The sequence below is a fragment of the Emydura macquarii genome, unplaced genomic scaffold (genome assembly GCF_026122565.2).
Source record: "Emydura macquarii macquarii isolate MOO-44397 ecotype Brisbane River unplaced genomic scaffold, CSIRO-AGI_Emac_v2 contig_306, whole genome shotgun sequence".
Lineage (NCBI taxonomy): Eukaryota > Metazoa > Chordata > Testudines > Chelidae > Emydura > Emydura macquarii.
Window position 1 is genome coordinate 3,910,817 of NW_027130443.1, and position 16,465 is coordinate 3,927,281.

The 16,465-nt window shown below is 47.6% G+C and overlaps 1 protein-coding gene across 3 annotated transcripts in view; it reads left to right on the plus strand.

Annotated features, from left to right (window-relative positions):
- MATK (megakaryocyte-associated tyrosine kinase) overlaps window positions 1–16,465 on the plus strand; it is a 92,100-nt gene that overhangs the window by 62,106 nt on the left and 13,529 nt on the right. For 2 of the 3 annotated variants that reach the window (XM_067557223.1, XM_067557232.1), the window contains exon 1: window positions 4,958–5,082. The exons of the other annotated variant lie outside the window; for it this stretch is intronic. The gene's annotated coding sequence lies outside the window, so the exon portion shown is untranslated. Of the gene's footprint in view, window positions 1–4,957; window positions 5,083–16,465 lie in introns of those variants that run through there. 3 annotated transcript variants of the gene reach the window in all.

Here is a 16,465-nt window from a genome sequence, read left to right on the forward strand (position 1 = left end):
CACTTGGTGTACAGTTAGCAAGCCCATCTGGGAAAACTAATAACCTAGAGCTGGACAGCCAGTACTGATTGGATCAACCTGTTTCTATGTGGAGGGTTTCTCAATTGGTTGCCCAATGGCATTTTTTTTAAAAGAACTTTTATTTTGACAATGTTGTGTTCTAGGTTCACTTGACAACGGTTCATTTTGTTGTTTTATTTTATATGTGTTTAAAGGACGGCCTGTAATGTGGCTTTAATATTTGAATGTCTTTGTAGTGCTACCTGGAAAAAAAGGAGAAAAATGAAAAAAAAAAATAAAATAAAGGAGTTATGCTTCCATTTTTCTATGTAACGTCCAGTGTATTCCACTAGCAAGTGATCACAAGCTGATTGGATGAATGCTCATTGCCCCAAACTACCAGCATTTCAACTTCACACCCAGATCCTCATTTAAACCTTGTTTTTATAAACTCCATTAAAACATTGGTTTGGGTTTTCTAAAGTGATTCAGCATTTTTAATCTCAACAGCAAATTCTTGGATTATTTTTAAATGAAAAATATTTGTTCTATTCACCATTAAATAGAACTCAGTTGTGCTTTCCCTTAAAGCACATTAAGTTGCTTTTTTTCCCTTGAACACCTAGGAAGAAGACCTATAACCCCTTTATAGCTGTAATTCAAATAAAAGTGAATTTCTCTCCAAGAAAAGGGGTCAGTTGAACTCCTGTGAACAAAGGTATAGGTTTATATTTTTGAAAATAGATGGATTGGCTGCAATTTGATGATGAATTCCTTGGGACAATTCTGATCTCAGGTCCTGATCACCAAGAAATGGCTAACAAGACAGTGTGGTGAGCTGGGAGAGTCTCATGAGGACTAGAATTACTGCATAGTAACGCTCTATTTAGGTTGCTATTGGTTTGTAAGGCAGTTAGGGAACGGTGGCAAACATAGAAAAGGTTCTGCCTGTGCATAGACCTTCACAGGATTAATGTGACCTGGTTGGGGCTCTTTGGGTTACGTTTGTGCTCTCTTTAGGCAGTTATGACCCATCAGCATTGTTTTGCTAGCTGATTGGCATATCTTATGAGAGCTGAAGGGGCATAGTAACCTCCTAGCTCAGGGCTTTGTGTTGATGTGGCAGAGGAATGAGGAAATGAGTTTGCAAATTCCTGTTTATATGCTGGTTTAAGATAATTGGGTGTAGGGAAAAGCAAGAGAAGATCTTCAAATTCTAAACACTGAGAGCATATCAGTGTCCAGACTCTGTCTGCCAATGTAATACAAGATGGTCAGCAGGTATGAAACACCTGAGAAAAGCTCTACATCCAAAAACTACTAGTGCATCCTGAGAAACTAGCCCTTGCTAATTTAGAACTAATATATGCCATTTTTAATCTGTTTGATTCAAGGCTTTCTCAATTTACTGAGAAAGATTAAATCAGACCTTTAAAGAGTTTGTTCTCTCGACCAGGGTGTGGTATCTGTCTGGACGTTTCATCTCACTGGCACTGTTGAAATACATATTAGGTTATTTACATTGCATTAAATGAACTTCTGTTCTTTGCCTTAACAGAATATTCAAGAGTGATTAATTTACAGTAATGTGAGATTTGTTTTTGTTATTTCTTGTTTCCCTTAAAATGGCTGCTTTTCTTTCTGTAGATGATGATGTTCCTGTGTTCTGAAGATTCTCCCCCACCCTCCCACCCCCGCCTTGGAAAGTGGAAAAATAAAAGCTTGAAACCTTCCAGCATTTCAAATAAGAATCTTATGCTGTTCTGTTAAATGGGTGCTGCCCATAACCATTTGGTTAACAGCAAACATGGTTTGGGTATAGTGATATGTCCTTTTCTGGGTTTATCTTTTTGATCTTTTCAAAACATATATATTTAAAAGAAAGGATAAGAACTTTTTGTGCAGGTTGCTAAATAAATGCATTGTTTTTTGTTGAACCACCATTGTGCTGCTTGCCTTGGACTTGCTGCATTGGTAGCAACTAATGCGCACTTGCCCTTAGCGCTAAGCTGTTCTGCCATAAATTTGTACTGCAGAATCTCCATAACCTCACAGTAAAACCCTGATTCTGCAGTGTGTTGTCTTCTGTCATATTTTGAGCACTATATATTCCTGGTGCCATCAATGGGAGCTGAGGGTTGTGCAGCACATTGCAAGACATGCATGGCACATTGCCGGGATCAGACCCTAAAAGAGGACATAAGTTTATCATGCAGTTTGAAAAGCATCGCTAATAAAAGAGGTGAGGAAGTAAAAGCCTTGAGTGCTGATACAGCGACCCCAAACTTGAAAAGCGAGCACAAAGAAAGCATAGCTACAGCGATAACGTCACAATTTGATGTAATGAGTTCAGATGACTATAAGTAAGGTGAGTAACAAGAAGGGAGCGAGCAGCACACCCTGAAAAGGCTATTAGCAGTTCCAGCACATCCTAGTGAAAGTGCGTTTGCCTTTGAGGGGTGATGTGAAGCCATCATAACATGCAAACTGGCATATTATGGTCTTGATGGCCACGTATGTAACTAACAGTTGCCATACTGCTCCTGGGGATGATAAACTGGTTGGCAATCTTACAAACGTCTCTCTCATTTGTCACTCAAGTGTGGGGAGGTCTCCTCAGTCCCATGCAAACTTCACTTTCTCACCGGAGTGTAAATCACCTTCGTGATCTCCATAAGTGATTACTGCAAATATGTGCTTTAAGATCTTGTCTACACTAGGCTTATTTCTCGTAAAAATGACTTTTTATTGCTATCAGTTGCACTCCAGCCATGCTAGATAGCAGCAATGCAGTGGTGCATCATGTCTCATAGATTTACTTGGAGCAAAGAGCAAGGTAGTGTGGTATGTAAAACTTCAGCCACTGCCTGGAGGCTTGTCCGTACTAATGCTTGTGTAGCTACAAACCTCAGGAAGCTCAATTGGGGGTAGCAATGGTAGGAAATTTTTGGTTTAAAAAACAACCACCCCTCCTCCCAAATGTAGATACCTCATTTTATGCTTCGTGTGCTTTTTATTTCCTCCATGTCCCTTAATTCAAGTTCTTTGTCCAATGTTTGGGTCTAGTTAGTTGCAAAAGAGAACTGATTGAAGATTGTGAAACACAATTAATCTGCTTTTCTGGAGGGGTGGGGAAATAGTCGTTCACTGCCTAACCTGGCCCCGCTGCAAGTTTTTGCATTCTTGATGGGCAGCGATTCCTGTGGAAGTGCCCCGTGTTTAAAGTTTTTATGACTGTTAAGTTGTGGGCTTGGATCCCTATCTGCTTTCAGGGGGATCTGAAACTGTACTCTGAACGTCAGAACTTAAGGGAGGTGAGTTGGCAGAGGGACTGTGCGGATGTGGCTGGCACTGTTCAAAAGAGTCAAATGGCTGAGCGCCAAGTCACCATTTTGGAACAAGACAATCTTGTTGATAAAGAAACCTCGTGGGTATTTAACAATAAAATCAGATTGAGATATTCTTTGGTCAGTTAGGATTCATGTCCTGCCCCCTGTCCCAGTCCAACCATCAGCCCATTTTCCTTCCATAGTTCCTTGAAGGGCTTTGCGTCTTTGCTTCCCATTGTAGCTCTCCTTCCATGTTTCCACCGAGAATTCCTTATGGTCGTCATGAATGTTCTTCTGCTCCCAGAGTATCCTCGTGGCTTCTAACTCTTCCCACTTCTGCCACTGACTCACTCCTTCACCAGTGCATTGCCATGTGCTTAATGCAGCCATCCAGTCCTTGTGGCCTCATGTTGGCTCTATAGGTATCTTCCTTTAGTGTCTAAGTTGCTTATCATCTTTGGAAAGATCTGGGTTCCGTTCCCAACTCTTCTACTGACTCTGAGCAGCTTTGGGCAAGTTTCTTAGTCTTTTGGTGCCTCAGTTTCCCACCTGTAAAAGGAGGGTAATAGCTCTGCCTTTCTCCCCCCTTTTGTCTATTTAGAGCAAGGATTGTCTTTTGCTGCCTTAACACAATGCCTGGTGCAGTGGAGCCCTGATCTCAATTGCTGTTTCTTGGTGCTATTGAAACCACAGATAAGTAATAGTCACAAAAGATCCCATGCAATTAAATCAGATTTGAGATTAACGGTATATCCGAAGAGCATCGTCATGGCGGTTTCTGCGCCCTAGATTTAGATTTGTGGCATTGTCCTATGAATTGTGCTTTGCTTCTGAGATCTAGGAAACTGCTTTCTTACACCTTTTCTTCACTGCAACTGTCTTGTAATGAAAAGGCTGCTGAAAACCTGACCTGTACTCTCATGCAGTGGTAGCATAAATGTCAAGCCAAATGCAAGTGCCTCTTTGTGTTGCATTTGGTCTGTACGTTATTTTAAAATGTATTTTCAGTCATTTTCACACGTCTTGAGCCGGAGTGGGGACTGTTCAGCTGATGCGCTTCCTTGCAACCCGGATGCAAGGGTCTTCCTTTCAGTGGGATGCTTGCCGTCTCATGGGTCACTGCTATATATGTAAGGCACAAAGAATGGAAGTTGTCATCCAGTAAGGCAGCAACAGGACTCAAGAATCCCATGATCTAACCACACTTCCCTTCCAAACAGTTCGACGTCTCCCCTGCCACTTCATCACCGGCTGAACACACTGACTGGGGCAGTTTGCATGTGCTCCACTAAAAGTAAGGTGGTAGGAGAGCAATAACTCACCCTCTGTCTTACAGCAGCTGATCGTTGGTTTGCTTTGGGTGTCAAACTGCGGTGTAGTTTCAAATCAGCCAGCTGTCGATGCTTCCCTAATGGGGATGTGGGACTTGTGTTGCAAGGGGCAAAAGTCACTTCAGGATAAAGCCTCATGACGGAATGAATCATCTCTGGTTAAAGCTGGCTTTGTAGAAAGCAGAAAGCAGGCACTAGGACCTCCAGTGCGCTGCCTCTGCAGCCCAGCCCAGCCCAGCCGAGAAGTCAGGAAATAAAGTTGCAGCGGAGTGGATCTCTCTGTGAACACCACTGCATGGGAGGTAAAGCTCTGCTCCGCCATTTGAAAGGGAATTTATCCTCCAGGAATCTCAAGTCTGGGCTTGGCTGAGAGCAAACCAACGATTTTGGCCCCAAGAGCTTTGCATGGACGCTCCAGGGAGGTAAGGACAAAGGTCTGGCTGGAGCAATAGCTGTGGCTGGGTAACGTTTCCCTTCTCCCCTCCAGCAGGACAGATATGAAAACAAAAGTGCACGTAACATTAAAGGCGCTGCACTCAGTGGGATAAATAGCAAATTACTCCTTTTTGTGCCTCCAGGGAATGAGCCACACTCAGTCTTCCTCTGCGCTCGGGTGATCTGTTGAGACCAGTGTGCTTGGGTAGGTATAAGGGCAGGGGGGATGTGTGTCAAGGGGATGTGTGCAACACAGCCACTTCGATATTTGATGCAGAGCTGTGGGTGGGTTTCCTGCAACCTGCAATACAGGTGCCAGCTCTTGCACTGCTGCTTTAGTTCTGCAGAAGGAGCTGCTCTTTGGACTGACGTGGTAACTGCTTAGTGCAGTACAAATCGGCCTGATTTTTCTGTGTGTGGGCCAATTTTCCAATATGCTTATGACAGTGGGAAGGGAGGGAGGGACTGTAAGAATTGGCCTAAGAAGTGACAACTAGAGTATGTTTCGGTATCTCTCCCACCTCATGGAGCAAGTCCCAGACTCTCAATCCCACAGGCTAAGGCAACCAAAACCGGTTATAATGGGATGGAACAGCTCAGGGACTGGTGCAGGGTTTCCCCTTTATCTTTAGGGCCTCTGTTCAAATCCAGCCCAGACTGGTAGTGACTGCAGGTCGTGAGGAGCATCTGACAGAGGGTTATAATCCAGATGGTTCTCCTTAAGTGTTTGCCAATGGGGGTTCCGCTTCTGGGGAACATGAATCCCAGCAGGTGGATCCATGTAGACAAAACATCCCAAAGAACCACACTTACTGTAAGGCATTTCCCATGGCAGGGGAACAAAATGACCAATTTTAACCCTCCCAATAAGCTGGGCACTGACTTCTGGGAATGAATTTGATACTCATTCATCTTCCCAATAGACCTGGCATTTGCATCATCAAAACCACCCCAGTTTGGCAGTGCAACCCCTCTCTCAGGCTAGCCGTGGGTGCATCGAGCCAGGCTCACAAGGTGAATTGGGTGGGGAAATTTGTCCTCCTGTTTGGTCTTCTGTACTTTGGATTCCAGGGCTGCCCAGCACTTTCTCCAGCACGGCGGTCACTCTCAAACCTGCGCTCCGAAAGGAAGCTGGAGAAAACAGCTGCTGCTAGGCATCAGAAGTGACTATGTCATGGGGCCTTAGAAGTAGGGAATGAAGACCTGTAAGGCCAGCTACTCTAACCTTCTGTCAGTGCAGGACTGACTCCTAGCTAAGCCAAAGCTCCTCTCCTTCGGTATCTAGGATCCCGTACAGAACATCATCATCATCTCCCCAGATGTAATACTTCAGGCCTTTCTTAATGCTGTCGTAAGAGTTGCTGTTCAGACCTTCTGCCTGCTGTCTCTGGCTCAACAGAGCAACGTTCAACACTGGAGCTTTCAGCGTAACTCCTCCAGGAAAACATCTGAAAAGAAGAGGGGTGGGAGAGAGTAGGATCTGATAGCCGGGTCCCATCAGACAGGCTGTTCTGGTAGGTGTGGTCAGCCTTGGGGGCCCTTTGTGTGCCTCTTTCAGTAGGCTTTGTTCCTGCTGCCTCTCTTCCTTCATCCTTTGTGACTATGGTAACCAGGTCCCTCCTTGATCATGCCTGGCTTGGTTGGGTTTGGTTTTAGTGGGGAGGATGAATGAAAAAAACAATTGACTTGCTCTCAGCCGAGGGCTGTGAATGTAAGAACATCAGAAGACTGTAAGAACAGCCACACTGAGTCAGCCCAATGGTCCATCTAACCCAGTGTCCTGTCTTCTGACAGTGGCCAATGCCAGGTGCTTCAGAGGGAATGAACTGAACAGAGCAGAGCAGTTATTGAGTGATCCATCCCCTGTCATCCAGTCCCAGCTTCTGGCGGTCAAAGGTTTAGGGACATGCAGAGCATGAGGTTGTGTCCCTGGCTATCTTGGCTAACAGCTGTTGATGGACCTATCCCCCAGGAACTTATCTAATTCTTTTTTTAACTCAGTTATGCCTTTTGGCCTTCACAATCCCCTGGCAATGAGTTCCACAGGTTGACTGTGCGTTGTGTAAAGAAGTACTTCCTTCTGTTTGTTTTAAATGTATGAATTTCATTTGGTGACCCCTGGTTCTTGTGTTATGTGAAGGGATAAATAACACTTCCCTATTCACTTTCTCCACACCAGTCACGATTTTATAGATCTTTATCATATCTCCTCATGGTCATCTCTTTTCTAAGCTGACCAGTCCCAGTCTTTTTAACCTCTCCTCATATGGAAGTTGTTCCATTCCCCCCCCCCCCCCCCCAAATCATTTTTGTTGTCCTTCTCTGTACTTTTTCCAATTCTAAAATATCTTCTTTTGAGATGGGGTGGCCAGAACGGCACACAGTATTCAAGGTGTGGGCGTACCATGGATTTATATAGTGGCATTGTGATATTTTCTGTCTTATCTATACGTTTGCTAATGGTTCCTAACATTCTGTTAGCTTTTATGACTGCTGCTGCACATTGAAGAGATGTTTTCGTGAGAACTATCCATGATGCGCCAAGATCTTTCCTGAACAGTAACAGCTAATTCAGACCCCATCATTTTGTGTCGTTTTCCAATGTGCAGCACTTTGCATTTATTAACCTTGAATTTCAGCTGCCATTGTGTTGCCCAGTCACCCAGGTTTGTGAGATCCCTTTGTAACTCTTCGCCATCTGCTTTGAATGTAACTATCTTGAGTAATTTTGTATCATCTGCAAACTTTGCCACCTCACTGTTTACCCCTTTTTCCAGATAATTTATGAATATGTTGGTCAGCACTGGTCTCAGTACAAAGCCCTGGGGGCCCCCCACTATCCACCTCTCTCTCCATTGTGAAAACCAAACTTTATTTGTACCCTTTGTTTCCTATCATTTAATCAGTTACTGATCCAGGAGAAGATCATGGGTCTTAACCCATGACAGAGCTTACTTTGCTTAAGGGCTTTCATGAGGGACCTTGTCAAAGGCTTTCTGAAAGTCCAAGTAGGCTGTATCCACGGGATCACCCGAGTCCACGTGTTTATTGACCACCTCAAAGAATTCTAATAGATTGGTGAGGCCTGATTTCACTTTGTAAAAGCGATGTTGACTCTTCCCCAACAAATCATCTTTATCTCTCTGTCTGATAATTCTGTTCTTTACTATAGTTTCAACCAATTTGCCTGCTACTGAAGTTAGGCTTACCAGCCCATGATTGCCAGGATCGCCTGTGGAGCCTTTTTTAAAAAATGGTGTCACGTTAGCCATCCTCCAGTCGTCTGGTGCAGAAGTTGATTTAGGTGATAGGTTACACACCACAGTTCTGCAATTTCATATGTGAGTTCCTTCAGAACTTATGGGTAATACCATCTGGTCCTGGTGACTTATTACTGTTTAATTTATACCTACCTCGGTACTTCCCTGTCCCCTCTAGGATCTAAGTATGTCCTAGCACCCCTGTGGAGGAAGAGTGTATTTTTATTGCCATCTGCATTTTAAAGGTGGGGTGCAGAAGCACAGAGCTTTAGGGCCAGATCTTCTATAAGATAGTTAAGCACTTTACTTGCATTGAAAGGAATTGGAATTAAGTGCCTAAGAACCTGTGAGGACCTGGGCGTAAGTGACACGCCCAACTGTCTGTAGCAGAGCCAGACGTTGAACCCAGATCTCCTGACACACGAGCATCCTTCCCTCCCAGGGCACATGTGGCTGTGGGGGAGGACCATGCTGTGGATGGGAAAATCCAGGGCAGCCAGGCGGAAGGTGGGCGAGTGCCACACCTAGGAGCAGCCCTGGAGTGGGCCATGTACTAAGCTCTGCAGTGGGTGCATGTGGCTGTGTTTGATTCACTCTTTGCCTCCCTGCACAGACTGGATAGGTCTCCGCTGCCCTGCCTTTGACTGGGTCCTGGGATGCTTTGGAAACAGCAACGGTCTCTTACCTCCACGTCTGCCTGCTCCTCCTTGCAGCAGCGAAGGTCATTACCAGCTTGGCAGAGCCTGCTGCTAGCTGACTGGGGTACAGGGATGGGCAGCGATGTGAGGCCTGGAGGCCAGAACGCCACGTGGGTTCCAGTGGAGTCAGGGCGTTTTGCAAGCACAGCTGTGAGCCCATGACGATGCTAAGTCCCTGTCTCAAAGGGAAGCTCCCTGCTGCATGCATGGGAACCTTCTCTTTCTTCTCATTCCCATTAGCCCTCCAGGCTGCGCTTCTCATTAAGGCAGATGCTGCTGGAGGGATGGATGGTGGGTTGCCGGGCTTTTTGCCTCCCTCTCGCCGGCCCAGCTGTGCACTATCCAGAGGCTATTAGCAGTTATATGCTGGTTCACTGGCTTGGGTGAAATGAGTTTGGATCTCAGTCCCGTTTCCAGGAGCAAAGTGGCCACATCCCCAAATCCTCCCCCGCCTCAGGACTGCTGTTAGCAGCCTCAGCAGAGGGGCCAAGGGAGAACTCTGTCTGCTCCCTGCTTTTCTGCCCCTGGGGCTCATTCGGGCCAGGGATTGCGTCACGCTGGAGCATGTGTTTAACGGGATGTAAAACAGGACTCAGCTGTGTCGACTCGGACTGTCGTAGCAGGCTGATGGTCAGTGATCCTGATCAGTGGCTGTGGCAAGCCTGCTCCAGAGTAGGAGAAACGGAGTATTGTGACACCTGTTAAAATATTAGTATAAACAAGGCAGCCTGTGGTTTCAGCATGCGTGAGCTGATCAAGGGAAAACCTGGGCTCCCATCTGGGCTTTACCTTCCCCGCCCAAGATGTTTCAATTACAACTGCCTTGTCTTCACTCGAACTTCAGCACACGGGCGTTAGCATGGGTTAAAGATGCACCTGCATGGGTGTGGCCCATGTCTGTTAGATCTTGTTAGTTAACATGACAGAACACGACATGCTGCTTTCCCTTTCCCACCATGGCTGGGCCCTCGGACCAGGGGCCGGGTAGTTTGGTGGAGCAGAGAGAAGTTGGCCCTGCTGCTGTTTGAGCTGCCCCTGTTCTGGGGAGGAATGGGGATTCCCTCCCCACACCCATCCATCCGCCTGGCACTTTTCACAAGAACTTAACGTCATTAAAATGACAAACTAAGGAACAGATAGTAGCCGTAAAGACAGGCAGGCTGTTTCTAGCCCAAATGTTGCCTCTGAAATGAATAAATCTCCACCTGGTGCTTATTTTTAACCTTGAAACATCTGCAGTCATCTCTTCCTGTTGCTCTGCGTTTTATATCAGGCACCAGGGAAATGGTCATAGGGGCCTGGTGCAAAAAAGATTCCTATTCTTGCAATTTCAAAGGAAAACAGCCTGGTTCTGCCACTTGTGATGCTCAGAAATGATCATGACTCACTCCCCGAAAGAGGAAGCTGCCATCATCTCTGCTGCAAGAGCATTGCTTTAAACAAACTAACGAAGCTCCCCACCAGTGAAATGCTGCTATCTTTACCCCCTTTATCCCCATGCAGCTCAGAGGCAGGGAGAGTCACTGCAGGAGACCCACAGCCTGGCCTCCTGGAAATGAGAATGGGTTGGGATTGTCACCTTACAGTGCCAGTGTATTTATCCAATGTATACTTCACTGCTGTGTCCTGCGCAGAATTGCCAATGCAGCTGCTGAGCCTCCTCCTAGATGTGCAGTGCTGCTTTGGGTTTGTAGATACCCAGGGATAGTCTATAGGTGGCCTGTAAAAGGGAGAAGAAATTCGGACTGTTCCACCCCAGGCCCCCTTCTTTTTTTCTTCTTTATATGGACATTTTTGCTGCTTTGGAGTCTGCCAGTTCTCCAGCCATCCACTGAGTCTTCTAGGAAAAACAGGCTCTGAATTTCTAACATGAAAAGCTTTCAGCCCTTCTTTACAGGGCAGAAAGAGCTAAGAAGGGTACAAACTGAGTGTTCCCGGCACTCGTGACTTTAACTCACATCTCACAATATTTGGTGGTGTTCTTAAAGCCCCAGGTCCTGGAGTCATGTGAATATGTGGGAATCTCAAGGGTTGTTTTTTTCTTTTAAGGTGTGTTTCTAGCTCTCGTGTCTGTGGAGAAAAGCTTGAAAATGTGAAGCAAGTGTGAGTGAAAGGCTCAGAAACCAGAAGGCCACGAGAGAGAACTTCCAATTTATTATTTTTTTAAATCTCATGACTGTGGTGGGTTTTTTGCTTTGGTGGGGGGCTGGGCCCATTGCATTGCTGTCCTGCTGCCGCGGATGGGTCACTGCCAGGTGGAATTGGCAGTGCTCTCCATAGCAGTGGGTGTTGGAGTTAGCAGCCCATTGAGATGGGGGAGGCAATTCCTCCTTCTCGGAACGATGGTCTCAGGCTCTCAGCAGCTGTCACTGCATCATGACCTGAGTGTAAACCCTTTAAACCTTTTCTTCACTGCTCTGAGGGCTAGAAACTTACTTGTTTAAAGCTGACATTCTGATGTAATCACATGACTCCAGGAGCTGCAACCATAGGTGCTGGTCTATAGTGCCTTCATCCAGTCCTGCTTATGGTGGTATAAATCAGGAATAACTCCATGAAAGTCTCAAAGAAGTTACTTTGGGTTTACAAACCAGATATTGCTATAGACAGAGCCAGGGGCTGGAAGTTGAAGCTAGACAAATTCAGGTTAGAAATAAGATGCAAACTTTTAACAGTGAGACTGATTAACTGTGGGAACAATTTGTCCAGAGATGTGGTGGATTCTCGGTCACGTGGAGTCTTGAAATCAAAATTGGGTGTGTCTTTCTAAAAGATACTTTAGCTCATCCACAAGCTATGGGCTGGATGCAGGACTCAGGAGGGACATTATCTGGTCTGTTATACACGAGGGCAAGCTAGATGGTCATAAGGGTCACTTCTGGCCTTAAAAGCTAGGACTCTACGGATTTCCTAGCCTACGGGGCCAGGCTGAATTCAGACGAAGGAGAAGGAGGGTGGCAGGCCCCCTCGCTGGCTTCCTCATTCTGCCTGGGTTCAGAGAAACAGCTGGCGTCAAGTCCTGAATCATTTTCTCGGTCCTGGAGTTCTATGACAGTGACTCCTCTTACCATTTCCTCTTCTTTGGGCAGCAGCGTCTTAGCTCATTTTGTGGCCCACACGCTGAGCCTGGCGGAGCCCATTTAAAAAATGAAATGACCTGCCAAGACGAATGCGTCCAACCGCCTAGGGCATGGGCCCAGCAAGGGCAGTTCTGTCACAGCTCTGCCAAGGCGCCTCCTGCCTGACCTGCTCTCTCAGATGCAGGGCTCCCTGCAGGCCCGATCAGCAGCACCCCTGACCCAGGTCCACCTCGGGCCGTGGGTCTGGCTTGCATCAGCACATAAATCCTAGCTGGTTTCCTCTCCCTGGTGAGAGAGGCTCCGGTGTTGTTTGCCATCCCCAAAGCTGGGAGAGGCCGTCAACCAAAACACTCCAAAGAACAAGACCAGCAAACCCCAGTCACAGATTGAGCCCCCCAGCATTCAAGTCCAGCTGCATGAAGCTTCCAGAGTTTAAACTCTGCCTCCACTCAACCTCCCCAGATGTTTTCCTCTGGTTTCAGGCTGCTCTAATTAGCCCCAGACGCTGTTTCCTTTAATCAGTCTCGTCTGGCCTGCCAGGGTTAAATTAAGACAATTATTGCCTTTCTCGTCTGCTCATTTGGTCCTTACGGCAACTCCGCACAGCAGCGGCTTTCCGAGCCGACACTGCCAAGTGCACCAAAGGGCACGCGCTGCGCGTCTGCAGACAGGTGCTGAGCTAGAAACTGGGCCGTAGCTTTCAACGCAATCGACACGAGGAGAGCTTTGGAAAGGGGCAGCGGGGAACCAGCGCAATAGAGACTGAACTGCCCCATTCGTACCAGAATCTGTTATGTATATTTCCACAGCCTCTAGACGCCTCAATCAAGATCAGCGTGGCATTGTTAGACAGCGCCTATTTGCTTATTAAGAGACAGCCCTGCCCCAATGAAGTTACAGTCCAAACAAACAGTTATCTTCATTTTACAGATGGGAAAACGGGGGTTAAGTGACTTTCCCAAGGTCAAAGAGGTTATCTGGGGCAGAGCCAGGATTTGACCCCAGATCTCTAGAGTCCTACTTAGTACCTTGTCCACAAAGCTAATTTACCTTTAAAAGAGGGAAAGCTGCTGTAGAGGAAACCTGATACTCAACACCACGAGGCTGATGGCACTGTTGTATGCCAATGCAGGATTTCACTGCGGAGAGGGGCAGAGGGGGCCAGGCCCCTGGGTGGCCTGCCGGGTCGGCCCTTCACGAAGTGCAGGGGACGGGGGCTGCTGGCCCCTCCAGGGCCCCCTGTGCATTATGAAGGGCCGGCCGGCGCGTCCCCCACCCCCAAGCCGCCAGGTTGCTGGAGTGCGAGAGGTAAGTGCTGCGGTGAGCGGTGGAGCCAAGCCTGCATTTGCATGCCCCTCCCCCCTGCAAGTACAGACCTCCGCTCCCCTGGGCATCTGAGGGTGGTGCTGGGACCCCTCCTGTCCTGCGTGGGGGGTGGGGCATGAGGCGGGGGGGGGGGGGGGGCAAATGCAGGCTCGTCCCCCAGCTGCCAGAGACCTATGGTATGCCACTGTGCAGTGGTGAAAGGCCAGTGCACTGCAGCACCCTCTCTCCTGCTAACAGGAAGGGCTTTGTTTCCTTTGTGTGAGGAGGAGACCATGTGACGGTAGGGTGAAAGTGTATAAGGAAGTGTTATTTACCCCTTCACATAACACTAGAACCAGGCATTCCCCCAATGAAATTACTAGGCAGCAGGTTTAAAGCGACCCTAGGCAACTACGTCTTCACCCAACGCACAGTCAACCTGTGGAACTCATTGCTAGGGGATGCTGTGAAGGCCCTAACTATAACTGGGTTTAGAAAAGAACTAGATGAGTTCATGGAGGATAGGTCCATCAATGGCTATTAGCCAAGCTGGTCATGGATGAAACCCCATGCCCTGGATGTGCCTAAACCTCTGACTGCCATAAGTTGGGACGGGATGGATCAGGGATTTTCTGTACACCCCTCGTCTCAATTTCCCCATCACCCCCCCAGTTGTCACGTAGCCAATTTAGTTGTTGGTTGGAAATTTCAGTTGAAATTGGAACTTGAATACACACTATAAAAGCGTATACAGCACGTGATAAAATACTTGTAGCTGGAAAAGCATCCCAGGTGTGAACAGTATGAACAAAGACCAGCTTCCGCACCCAGCTGCTGTTTTTTATGACGTTGTTGGCGCATCGCTTGGGCGATGTTGGCCAACCTAATATTTCACATGATGATTTGGAAGCAATGAATGAGCTCTCCCCTGCCAGCCAGCAATGAGCCGGGGGCAAGGGGAAAAGGTTTCAGGACCAGACTGTATTTACATAAACAGCCCCGCTCTGCCTCGGTATCCAGTAGACAGAGTTGTGCTGCCCCACGGATCCGTTTGGGCTGGCGCTGGGTTACAAATCACTTCAGCATCGAATGCAGGGGTAATGAAATGTATCCTTACTGTCTGAGTGAAGGGCAGCAGAATTGTACTTAGCCTGTCCTGATTGAGGGGGTCACACTCCCTGCTTAATTTGTGCCAGGGCTGAGCCCCAGATCTCTAGGCTTGGTGGTTCAGAGCCCCGGGCCCTCTGGGCTTCGCTGCATCAGTTATAAGAGTAAAAATGTTGCTTGAGCCCCGGCACCTCTTTCATTACAAATTAAGCCCTGGTCACTCTCAGCTGAGCAGGGGGTTCGGATGCCAGATCTCAGTGGGGAGAGGGTGGGGCCAGGTGTTTTGCTTGGTGTGGGGCTCTGCCTACGAGTCACAGGCACCGTTTGACCTGCCCCTCTCCCCTGTCGAAGAATAGAGCTGATTAGGCTCCAGAGAGAGTCTTTTGTTTTGTTAAGTGACCACTAGAGCTGAACTCACTGATAACCAGGTCGAAGTGCGTAGACCTGATGCTGGACAGTGTTTCTGTGGGAGAGAGAGAGACTGCCCAGCCTGCACTAGCAGTGAGGTTCCCCCGCAGAGAGCTGAAATCACTGACAGCTGGGTGCGACCTCCGGAGACCAACTCACAGAGGTCACCGTGGCAGGTGGCAGCAGAAGGGGACGGCACCATTCTCTTTCTCTTGTAAGTCTACTATTGAAACCACTTGGGTCATTAAATGATGCCATCCAGGCATCTGCTACAACAGCAGTAGATCCTTGTCCAGCCATAAAAGCTACACGTGGATCAATCAGGGAGATTTTCATTAAAAACGTACAGGAAGAGGCAAAGACTTCAGTTCAGAAGAGGTGAAGAGGACCGGAAGTGTTTGTTAAGCCAGCTGGAAAAGTAGAGAGACCTGATTCTTACAAATCCACAACAGCGACTTCTGGATTCTTCTCCACCTCGGCATAGCTTTTACAGCCGCCTGTTTTATGAAACACTGACAGACGGGTGGTGTGAGGCACTACCAGCAATGGGCTGCCATGTCATCAGGACTGAAGAGAGAGTTTGAACACTAAGTGGAATGTCATACGACGAACGAATGAAGATTTGACTCCAACTTTTTCTTTAGCAGACCTAATAGTGCGACCCCAACTTTGTGCTATGTTTGCTGGGATGAAAGAAGCAGGACTTCATCTCTTGCTACTTCCAGTCACAATAGCTACAGCGGAGCATTCTTTATCCTCATTGAATAGAATTTTGTGGGCTGAAAGACATCGCTTCCTGCGTGTTCATGAGCGTATCAGGAAGGACTGGAAGTACCGGACACACGGGAAGCACCCACAAAGAACGCACTGCATTCAAGTTCATTAATAGAATTCTGCTAAATTACAAGAAGAAACCAAGAGGGATGTGGATGTAGGGCTTCATAGTAGGCTTGAGTCACCAACTTTAATTTGTGGGATGATTTTAAAGGAGGAGTTAAATCTAATCAAATGGTCGTGAAACGGTTTTCAGTTTTCACTATGGTGCCGTACTGCCCACCTTCGGCCTCACGTCTTACCCCTCGTCGGCCATCACGCCCTGTAAATTCAAACACCACCTCTCATTTCAGTTCCTGGGGACAGCACTGGGATGTAGCACTTTCCGTTGCCCTGTTCTGTTCATTTCCCCCAGAAACACCTGGCGTTGGCCACTGCCAGAGACGGGCTATGGCGCCAGTTGGCCCACTGCTCTGACCCACTCTGGCTGTTGTTATGACACCCCAGAACTTGGAGTCAGGAGCCCTGGTTCTATTCCCAGCTCTGCCCTTCCCTGTGCCAGACGGGGTTATTCGTGCTGCCCCACCTCTGGAAGGTGCCTTGAGACTTTTCCCACAGAAGGGGCTGCACGGACACACAGTATTCGGAGTGCCATGGTCTCTTGCGGGCGCAGAGCGAGGTGTGTGCTCCGGCCACATTGGGCAAGTCATTCCCCCACCCCCCACTGTGCCTCAGTTT